Source organism: Neomonachus schauinslandi, chromosome 3 (genome assembly GCF_002201575.2).
Source record: "Neomonachus schauinslandi chromosome 3, ASM220157v2, whole genome shotgun sequence".
Classification (NCBI taxonomy): Eukaryota; Metazoa; Chordata; class Mammalia; order Carnivora; family Phocidae; genus Neomonachus; species Neomonachus schauinslandi.
This window is the reverse complement of record NC_058405.1, coordinates 49,454,375-49,463,749: the sequence shown is the minus strand read 5'-3', so window position 1 is coordinate 49,463,749 and position 9,375 is coordinate 49,454,375.

The following is a 9,375-nucleotide window of genomic DNA, read 5'->3' as shown; positions in this document are numbered from 1 at the left end:
ATTATACAAATATCAACTATCTATGGGGACAGAAAGTTGTTGCCTTAGAATAGGTAGGGAGAACACTGGTGGGTGGGAAAGGGCATTACAAAGGAGGCAAAAGGAAAATTTAGGAGTGATGAAAATATTCATTATCTTAGTTGTGGTGATAGTTTCATGGATATAAATATATATTTCAAACCATATACACTTTAAATATGTGCAATTTAATGTCTGCTAGTTATACCTCAATGAAATTTATTTCTTTTCTAAGTAATCTCATCAGCAGTGGCAAAAAAACCCAGCCAAAGAAGAGAACCTTGTACAGGACTCAAGCCGTTTCTGTCTCTCAAGGCAGAAAGATGTGCAGGGTTGAGCAAATAGGAGGGGAGATTAGGTTGAGTCAGTTATGGATCTCAGGTTGGAGAGGAACAGTTCTCCAAATTTAAGAGTGATGGAAATAGTCATAATCGTAATTGTGGTGATGGTTTCATGGATATAGTGGTATCTTAGTGGTATAGTCTTTTTTTTTTTTTTTTTAAGATTTTATTTATTTATTTGACAGAGAGAGACACAGTGAGAGCAGGAACACAAGCAGGGGGAGTGGGAGAGGGAGAAGCAGGCTTCCCGCAGAGCAGGGAGCCCGAGGTGGGGCTCGATCCCAGGACCCTGGGATCATGACCTGAGCTGAAGGCAGACGCTTAACGACTGAGCCACCCAGGCGCCCCATCTCAGTGGTATATTCTTAAGAACTCTACCTTGTGTATTCTTTTGCAGAGAGTGATTTTGTGCACTGGGTTTTGCTTCATTTGTTTGTCTCACATTTTCTGTGCCTTAATTAAAGAACTCCCTTGTCACTCAGTGACAATTTCACACTTAGCATCCAACCAGGGTCTGTCGAGGAACTGGAGGGAACTGGGTCAGAACAGCGATGCCAAAGCACTACATATTATGGGACATAAACCCTTGGTTGAGGCTAAGACCTCACCTTGAAAAAAAAATGGGTTGGCTTTTCTCCTTCCGTCATAACCTTTTAGAAATCATGTGCCTTTCGTTCTTTTTAGTGTTTATTTCAAATTGTTATTTAAATACAAATATAGCATAAAATGATGTAATCATCACACATAATATGACCACACCTCCAGCTAGGACACAGTTCTGAATCTCTCTGTGAGTCTGAAACATACGTGCATTGCTTAGGATATTTATTTTATTACGAACCATTAATTATCCACATTGTGTTTTGTCACCCTCAATAAATTTCCTATCAAAACTTGTTTCTGTTTAATATTGTAATATATATATATATACACACACACACACATACACATATATATATGTATACATATATATGTAGACACACACACACTCTGTACAAACTCTTTTCAAACACATTACAACTACAAGGTTTCATACTACACTTGCAAATATATTTTTTCAGGTGCTGATAAATATAGGTAATGCACTTATTTAAATGGGAAATTTATTAGCTATGATGCATTGAAAAGATTGTGGAGACCCAAGAATGTTAATAATTGGAAATTGGACCTGCTGTTGAAAAATGGGGAAAGTAAGCATGAATGAACAGCTAATGAATCTATAAATGTATTTATGTTACTGTATACTAATATGAACATGCAATTAATGAGAAGAAATAGCTGTGGTCATCCATGTTGTAGAGCCATTAGAATAGAGTGACTACATTGAAAAAAGAAACTTTCTTTCCTTCTGTTTTTCTTGCAAAGATACACAATTGCAAAAAGGAACAAAATCTTAAATGGAATAATACCAAAGCTAATGGGGAAGATTAGCTGTATATTCAATGTCACTGTAATTGCTAGAGTATACATTTTTTAATCATGCTTGAATCTGATAAAACAAATATCCACACACATAACATCATTGTTACTTAATATTGCTAGAATAAATGTTTATCATCTAACAAATCTTAATGCAGAGTCAATCACATATCTTATAAAATTGAGTTTTTACCGACACTGTTTACATTGGGTACTCCATACTTCTACTAATAACATATTATTAGTTACCTATTCTTATTTTGTTTATATAACAGAGATAGATAAAATGATTCATTTAAAGAAGCAACTAATGAACAGAAAAATGAATATTTTTATGAATGAAACAATTTATTTATAAAATCACAGATAATAATGGAGTATACATAAAAAGAAAAAAATTGGACATTAGCAAAAAATACAAATGAGATCACTGAGATATTTTCATTCTTTAATGTTTTTCAGTGTTATTGAATAAGCAAAGAAAACAGATAAATCACCCATCTCAGTACTGCTAGTAAGAGTGTAATTTAGTTCCCCTGTTTAGAAAGTCAATTTGGGGGTGCCTGGGTGGCTCAGTTGGTTAAGCGACTGCCTTTGGCTCAGGTCATGATCCTGGAGTCCCAGGATCGAGTCCCGCATCGGGCTCCCTGCTCGGCAGGGAGTCTGCTTCTCCCTCTGACCCTCCACCCTCTCATGCTCTCTGTCTCTCATTCTCTCTCTCTCAAATAAATAAATAAAAAATAAAATCTTAAAAAAAATGATTTAAAAAAAAAGTCAATTTGGGAATAGGTACAGTGCTTTTTTTATGACACAATATTACTTTTTTAAATTGCCTTTTATCAAAAATTCTCATGTACAAAGAGTAAATGGGTAAAAAGAGGTTAAGAAATAGTTTTGGACTTTCTAGTTCTTAGCCACTTTCTCTCCAATGAAACTATTATTTTTTATAATACAATATAACAAGCACAGCTATTTTTCTTCCAGGAATTTCAATAATAAATGTACTTTCTATATTTATTATATATTTCTTCTTATAAGTCTAAATGTCACTGAACAAATCCACAGTTTACATTTTCATTTTTATTCAAACATATCTTTTCCTATCATCACCAGTATTATCATTGGCAGGACAATTAATATCCATTCTTAAGATCTTAATACTCTTCATCCCAAATGGTTATCATACATAATATATATTGTGGGACAATGTTTTTGTGACAATGTTAATTTCTGATGATTACTAGATCTAGGCTATGTTTGTGCTGTAAAAAGTGTGTTAAATAGTAATTATAGTACTTAACTTATGTGTACTTTATTATGAAAACGTGTAGGAGGAAGCCTATATTGAGTGTTTTTACATTATTGATATATCTGGATTCAATGCTTCCATTTCTAAGTATTTACTCTAATGATATAATCAGATATGTATGCAGAAACTTTATTACAAATTTAATCAGTATATTTAAAAATAACTGGGGCGCCCAGGTGGCTCAGTCGGTTAAGTGGTCTACTCTTCATTTCTGCTCAGGACATGATCTCAGGATCCTGGGATCAGGCCCCATGTCAGGCTCTCCACTCAGTGGGGAGTCCGCTGCAGGATTCTCTCTCCCTCTGCTCCTCCCCCCACTTGCTCACTTCTCTCTCTCAAATAAATAATTTTTTTAAAAAAAGTTAAAAAAGAATAATTGTTGAACACAATTTTCCTGTGTTTGATATAGAGAAAATAGAAACTAACAAATCTTTAAGAAAAAACTGGTTAAAGTTATGATGTGTTATGCAATATGATAGAATATTATAGTCAATATATTTTACTTCATGTAAGCATATTTTTACATAATAAATGTTTGCAACATATTGAAACAAATAAAAATTATGTCTCAAAATATCGAAATAATTTATAGAATTTTGTAATATATATTCATTTGCATATTTATTGCTTTGCATAATGATATCAATAGATATTTGAGACAAGTACATAAAAGGAGTGGAATAATTTATACCAAAATGTTAACTGGATAGTGATTATAAATTGACTATGAATTATAGAAAATATTCACTCTTTATCCTTTTCTAACATTTTCCAAATATTTTACAATAGACATATACTACTTTAACAATACTATACTTTAACATATTCTATATGTATACATGCACGCACGCGCACACACACACACACACACACACACAGTTGACGCTTGAACAACACGGGTTTGAATTGCATGGATCCATTTATATGTGATTTTATTTTATTTATTTATTTATTTTTAAAGATTTTATTTATTTATTTGACAGAGAAAGACACAGCGAGAGAGGGAACACAAGCAGGGGGAGTGGGAGAGGGAGAAGCAGGCTTCCCGCGGAGCAGGGAGCCCAATGCGGTGCTCGATCCCAGGACCCAGGGATCATGACCTGAGCCGAAGGCAGGCAGACGCTTAATGACTGAGCCACCCAGGCGCCCCTATGTGATTTAATTATAGTATAGTAGTGTAAACCTATTTTCTCTTCCTAATGATTTTCTTAATAATATTTTCTCTAGCTTATTTTATTCTAAAAATACAGTATATAATACATATAACATAGAATATATGTGTTAATCGACTGTTTATGTTATTGTAAGACTTCTGGTCAATGGTAGGCTGTTAGTAGTTAACTTTTGGGGGAGTCAAAAGTTATACATGGATTTTCTACTAAGCAGGGGGTTGGTGCCCCTTATCCCTGCATTAAAGGTCAACTATATATAGTATTGGGCAATGAACTCCCTCAAAAAAAGCTAAAACTCCATTTAGTGTTAAGCCACATATAATTTTAGTTTATGTCCTCTAACTCATCAGCAAAAATTTATGTGGAATCCATTATATTTTGGTAGAATATGAAACTGAAGTTTATTTTCACGGTATTTGATATTTGGAAGATTTAACAAGCTTCACTTTCATTTTATTTTTCATTGACAATCTAATCTTTCCATAAATCATTAACCTATTCATTAAAAATCTTCCTTCAACAAAATTTTTCCCAGACTTAGAGCTTCTGCATAGGCTTCTATGCCTTCCTGGCATGCTCTTCCTTTCACTTTTCTTGAATAATTCACACTCATCCTGTTTAAATATCTCTTCCTTATACTTTATGGTAAATCTTCCCTTATCAAAATAAATTGGACTTCCCTCATTATAGTTTCTTTAACTTTCTTGTATAACATCTGTAATGTTTAATAGTTATAAATTTATTCATATTATCATTTATTTAATTTCTATCCCCCACTACTAGATACTTCATTTTTTATTTTCATTTATTCATTCATTCAGTCAACAAAAACAAAGAAGAACTTCTGCTAAGTTCTAGACAGAGTTGTAGGAATTACAGATCTCTCAGTAAACAAAGCTGATGACATCCCTACCTTCGTGGAATATAATTCTAGAGAAGAGACAAAAAAGAAGAAACATATATGTATATAACTTCATTTAGTGATAAGCGCTCTGAAAAAATAAAGAGTACAGGGATGAAGACTGATGAAGAGAACAAGTTTCTGTTATCTTAGGGAATGGCCAGGGAGAGATCACAAGAATGATGACACTAGGGCAAAAACCAGAATGAAATGCAAGGATAAATGGGAAAAGAGTTCCAGGCAAAGAACTACATTTTGAAAGGCCTTAGGAAGAGAATATGTTTGGAAAATACTGAGAACCGCAGGAAGGTCATTGTCCTTGAGCAGAGAGTCAGTAAGAGTGTTCTGGGATGAAGGCAGAGAAGTAGATAGGGGTCGCATGTAGGGTCTATGCTGGCCATGGCTAGGAATTCGGATTTTAGTTGAAATTATGATGGGAAATCGTTGGAAGACTTAGTGGCTGGAAATGGCATAATCTGGTTTAATTATTAAAAGATCATTCTAGTTTTCATATGGAAAACATTCAGAAGGTTGAAACAGAGACCAGCTAGATGGCTATTTTAGTTGCCTACCTAAGAGATGATTCTACAGTGACACATCTCAAGTCCTATTACTGTCCATAGACATTGTTGGGACTCAATTCAATAATACTTCTTCTGAATGAACAAATGCGAAAACAAAATAGTCTAGTCTATGTTTGGTTCTTTTTTTTTCGATAATTTGCAAGGACTTTTTTTTTTCTTTTTTTGTAAGGACTTTTTAGGCCAGCGTTCTAAGGACAGATTACATAGAGTTTTGCCAGTTTCAGCTATTGACCATTTTTATTCTCATGTCACCTAGTGGAGAAATCTATCAAGAAGAGTGTAAGGCCATTGACAATTCTTATTGACTTTTTCATGCCCTGTGACTTAATGTACAAGAATCATTAATAGGCTAAACTCTAATGACTTAATATTGACATGACAATTTTACTGAACTACACCTAAAATCTTCCAGAATAGTCAAAATCAGGATGCAGAGTCTCGGGATGAATCAAGTTATAATTTTCAAAATGCAGATCAGATTCCATTCCCAACCATCCCCAAGGCTTTCCACTTTTCTTCTACCCAGCAAATCTTCACAGTTTTGCTTATTGCCTCACATTCCTATTTAATGTGGTAAAAGATATATGCATCATCTTATATAATGATAATATGTTCTTTTCCCTGTCACCATCTACCAAGAACCTAATAGACAATTCACTCTGCTATATAATTATAGACATAGAGTAAATAGACAATAGCATTATTTTGAAATATGTTCTCTAATATTTAATTAACAAAATGAAAAACAACAGTGGAGAAAATCAGTTCTTTAGTTATATAGGACTATATTTTTCAAACAATTCCTTTAAATGTCTCACCAATGTTAAAATATATTTTTTAAAGATTATTTATTTATTTATTTATTTGACAGAGAGAGCGAGAGAGGGTACACAAGCAGGGAGAGTGGGAGAGGGTGCAGCAGGCTTCCCGCCCAGCAGAGAGCCCAAGGTGGGGCTCGATCCCAGGACCCTGGGATCATGACGTGAGCTGAAGGCAGACACTTAACAACTGAGCCACCCAGGTGCCCCAAAAGATGGTTTTATTTGGACTGTGAAAGAACTGATGGCTCAATGCATGGATATTTTAAAACCCTTGCTATTTTCAAATATTTTACATTTCCATGACTCGGCGAATTAAAAGAATCGATGGACAAAAATTCTAAGAATCTAGTATCAGTAATAGAGTTCTATAGGTCCTGATAACACATACTTGGAGATTTTTTCAGTCTAATAATTTTATAGCTAGTCTCCCTGGAAAAGACTATTGGGACCTCATTTATTGATTCTTCTGTGGGCAGAGGACAGTAGCAAATTTTGGAAAACATTTCCTTTAATGATGGCATTTCTTTGGCTCAATTTCATGCAAAAGTGAAAACATTTTCTATTCAAATAGTCTTTGCTTTAGAATCCTCAATTTCCAAAAGAAAATGGTAGTTCTCTCTGTGCTCAGCTGACTTTTAAACCATACATATCTGAACTTAAGAGTAGATAGGCTACCTGTAATTCAGTCCTTTCTTGCGGTGGTCACCTCAAATTTACTTCCACTAATAATATTAAGTTGAAAAACTAAAATGGATGGAGGATTCTTAAAGATCTTCCATTCCAACTCTAGGTGGTTGAATATCTACCATTGAACAAAGCTGGAACAATGACATTTCTATTACTGCATTTTTTCAATGTGTTTTTTGTTTTGTTTTGTTTTGTTTGTTTTTACAGAAGGCTAACACTGAGGGGCACTATAAAAAAAAAAAAAAGCAATGAAAATCCTATTTACCATAGAAACATTCTGTATGAAGTCTTATGAAAAAATTTCATTCTGATCTCAGATTTAGAAAGAGTTGTACTTCTAAGCAATGTGTTGTTTTTATCTTATATACTGTGTGACTCATTACTGCTCTTACATTTCCCTTGTTTAGTGACAAAGAAAGCATTTAAGCAACTGTGTCTTGACATTTGTCAGGCCCATAGAACAAGACCACACAGCATTCACTTGAAGCATTTAGTTTATTTCATCTTACTTGACTGATTAAAAATTATCCAGGTATTTTTGACTAATAGCAGTAACCTCTAGCAGTAAGAGACAAAGAGAGGTTTGGGGGAAAATATCTGGTGATAGAACAAAGATCTGTTCTCCCTTTTCTTAGTGGAGAGTTGTGCTACTCTACATTTCCTGTGTCTTGTATTTTTTGGAGCCAGGTGAGTACATCTGGGACAATAAATTATGAGCAGATATAAAATATGCTACTTTTAAGCCTGAACCCAAATGTGATTCCTCATCCCCTCTCTTCTTCTAAGTGTCAGCTGTATATTGAAACTCAGGATGACTTTGAGAGTTATACATTGAAGATAGCATATTTTCTGCCATATGGGGTTCCTGAATGACTGTACTGAGCATAGCACTGCTTTCTTGTCTTCACCACCACCACCAATTGATATTTACATGAGCAAATACAAACCACTGTGACAAATCACTGAAGTTTTAGGGAATGTTTGTTTCATCAGCAATAGTTACCTTAATTATATTAAATTGGCACCGAATTGGGATACTGCTATTTCCAAAAACTGTCCCATGTTATCTAGTGGCAAAATATTTGGTAAAGCTGACTGAAATTACTTGGGAAGCAGACTGTATGTCTACTGAGGCCACAGCTCTATTGGAGTAAATTGAAAAGCAGGAAATCAACGTTTGTTGATTGTTACTGGTAGTATTTTGCAAATTGTTTGAAAAAGGAGATGTGCTTAAGAAAATGTAGGTTTGCAAGCCAAAATAAATCAAAATAGAAAACCATCCAGAAATTTGGAGCCTTGCAAAATAGGAAATTCCGGTATTAAATAATTCTAATCTCCAAAGATTGAATTATGAGTATGAAATGTCTGAGCTACAAGGCCCAGTAAGACTTGGTTCAGCAGCAAAAATTTTAAGATGTGATTCTTGATTTTCAGTTTTGGGATCCACGTGCCAAAGCTTGGAAGTCACCAGTCTATCCTAACAACATCTAAGAGAATGAACAGGCTGAAACAACTCTTCTTGGATCAATAAGAGAGGGGAAGACACAGGGCAAGCCACCACTCCCAACACTGGAGAGACACATAGGCAAATATGAGAGTCGTGGCATCCTGGAGCGAAGACTTATGGTGGGGAAACCTGAACTGTAACTGACCAGTTGTGGAGGTTCAGTGTGGACAACTCTGAGAGTTAAAAACTCCATGGAAACCAAGTCATGGGGGGCTCCCCACAATACTGTGAGACTTACCACCAGGAGCACAACTAAATTCCCATAGTAAATATATGAGAAAAATCTTCTCCTTCTGGCAAGGGGAAGTGGAAAGAAACCATTTTGAAACATGCCAGACCACTCTGTTCTTAACAAGTTTTGCTTTTAGGAGAAACTAGTTAAGCAGAATCTAACTTACTGGGGTATTATCAAAGCTAACTTACCCGAAGGAAAGGAAATACCCAACTCCAGCTCATTCTAGCAATCCTGTTTTACCTTAGCGGAAAGACAGAAAAAACAAAACAAAACAAAAAACTGAGTAACACTTCTGAAGTTCACAGTCTAGAGGCATAGCCTCACTAAAAGTCTGAGACCTAATCATAGGACCATAGAACACTGATCCTCCCCCGCACACTT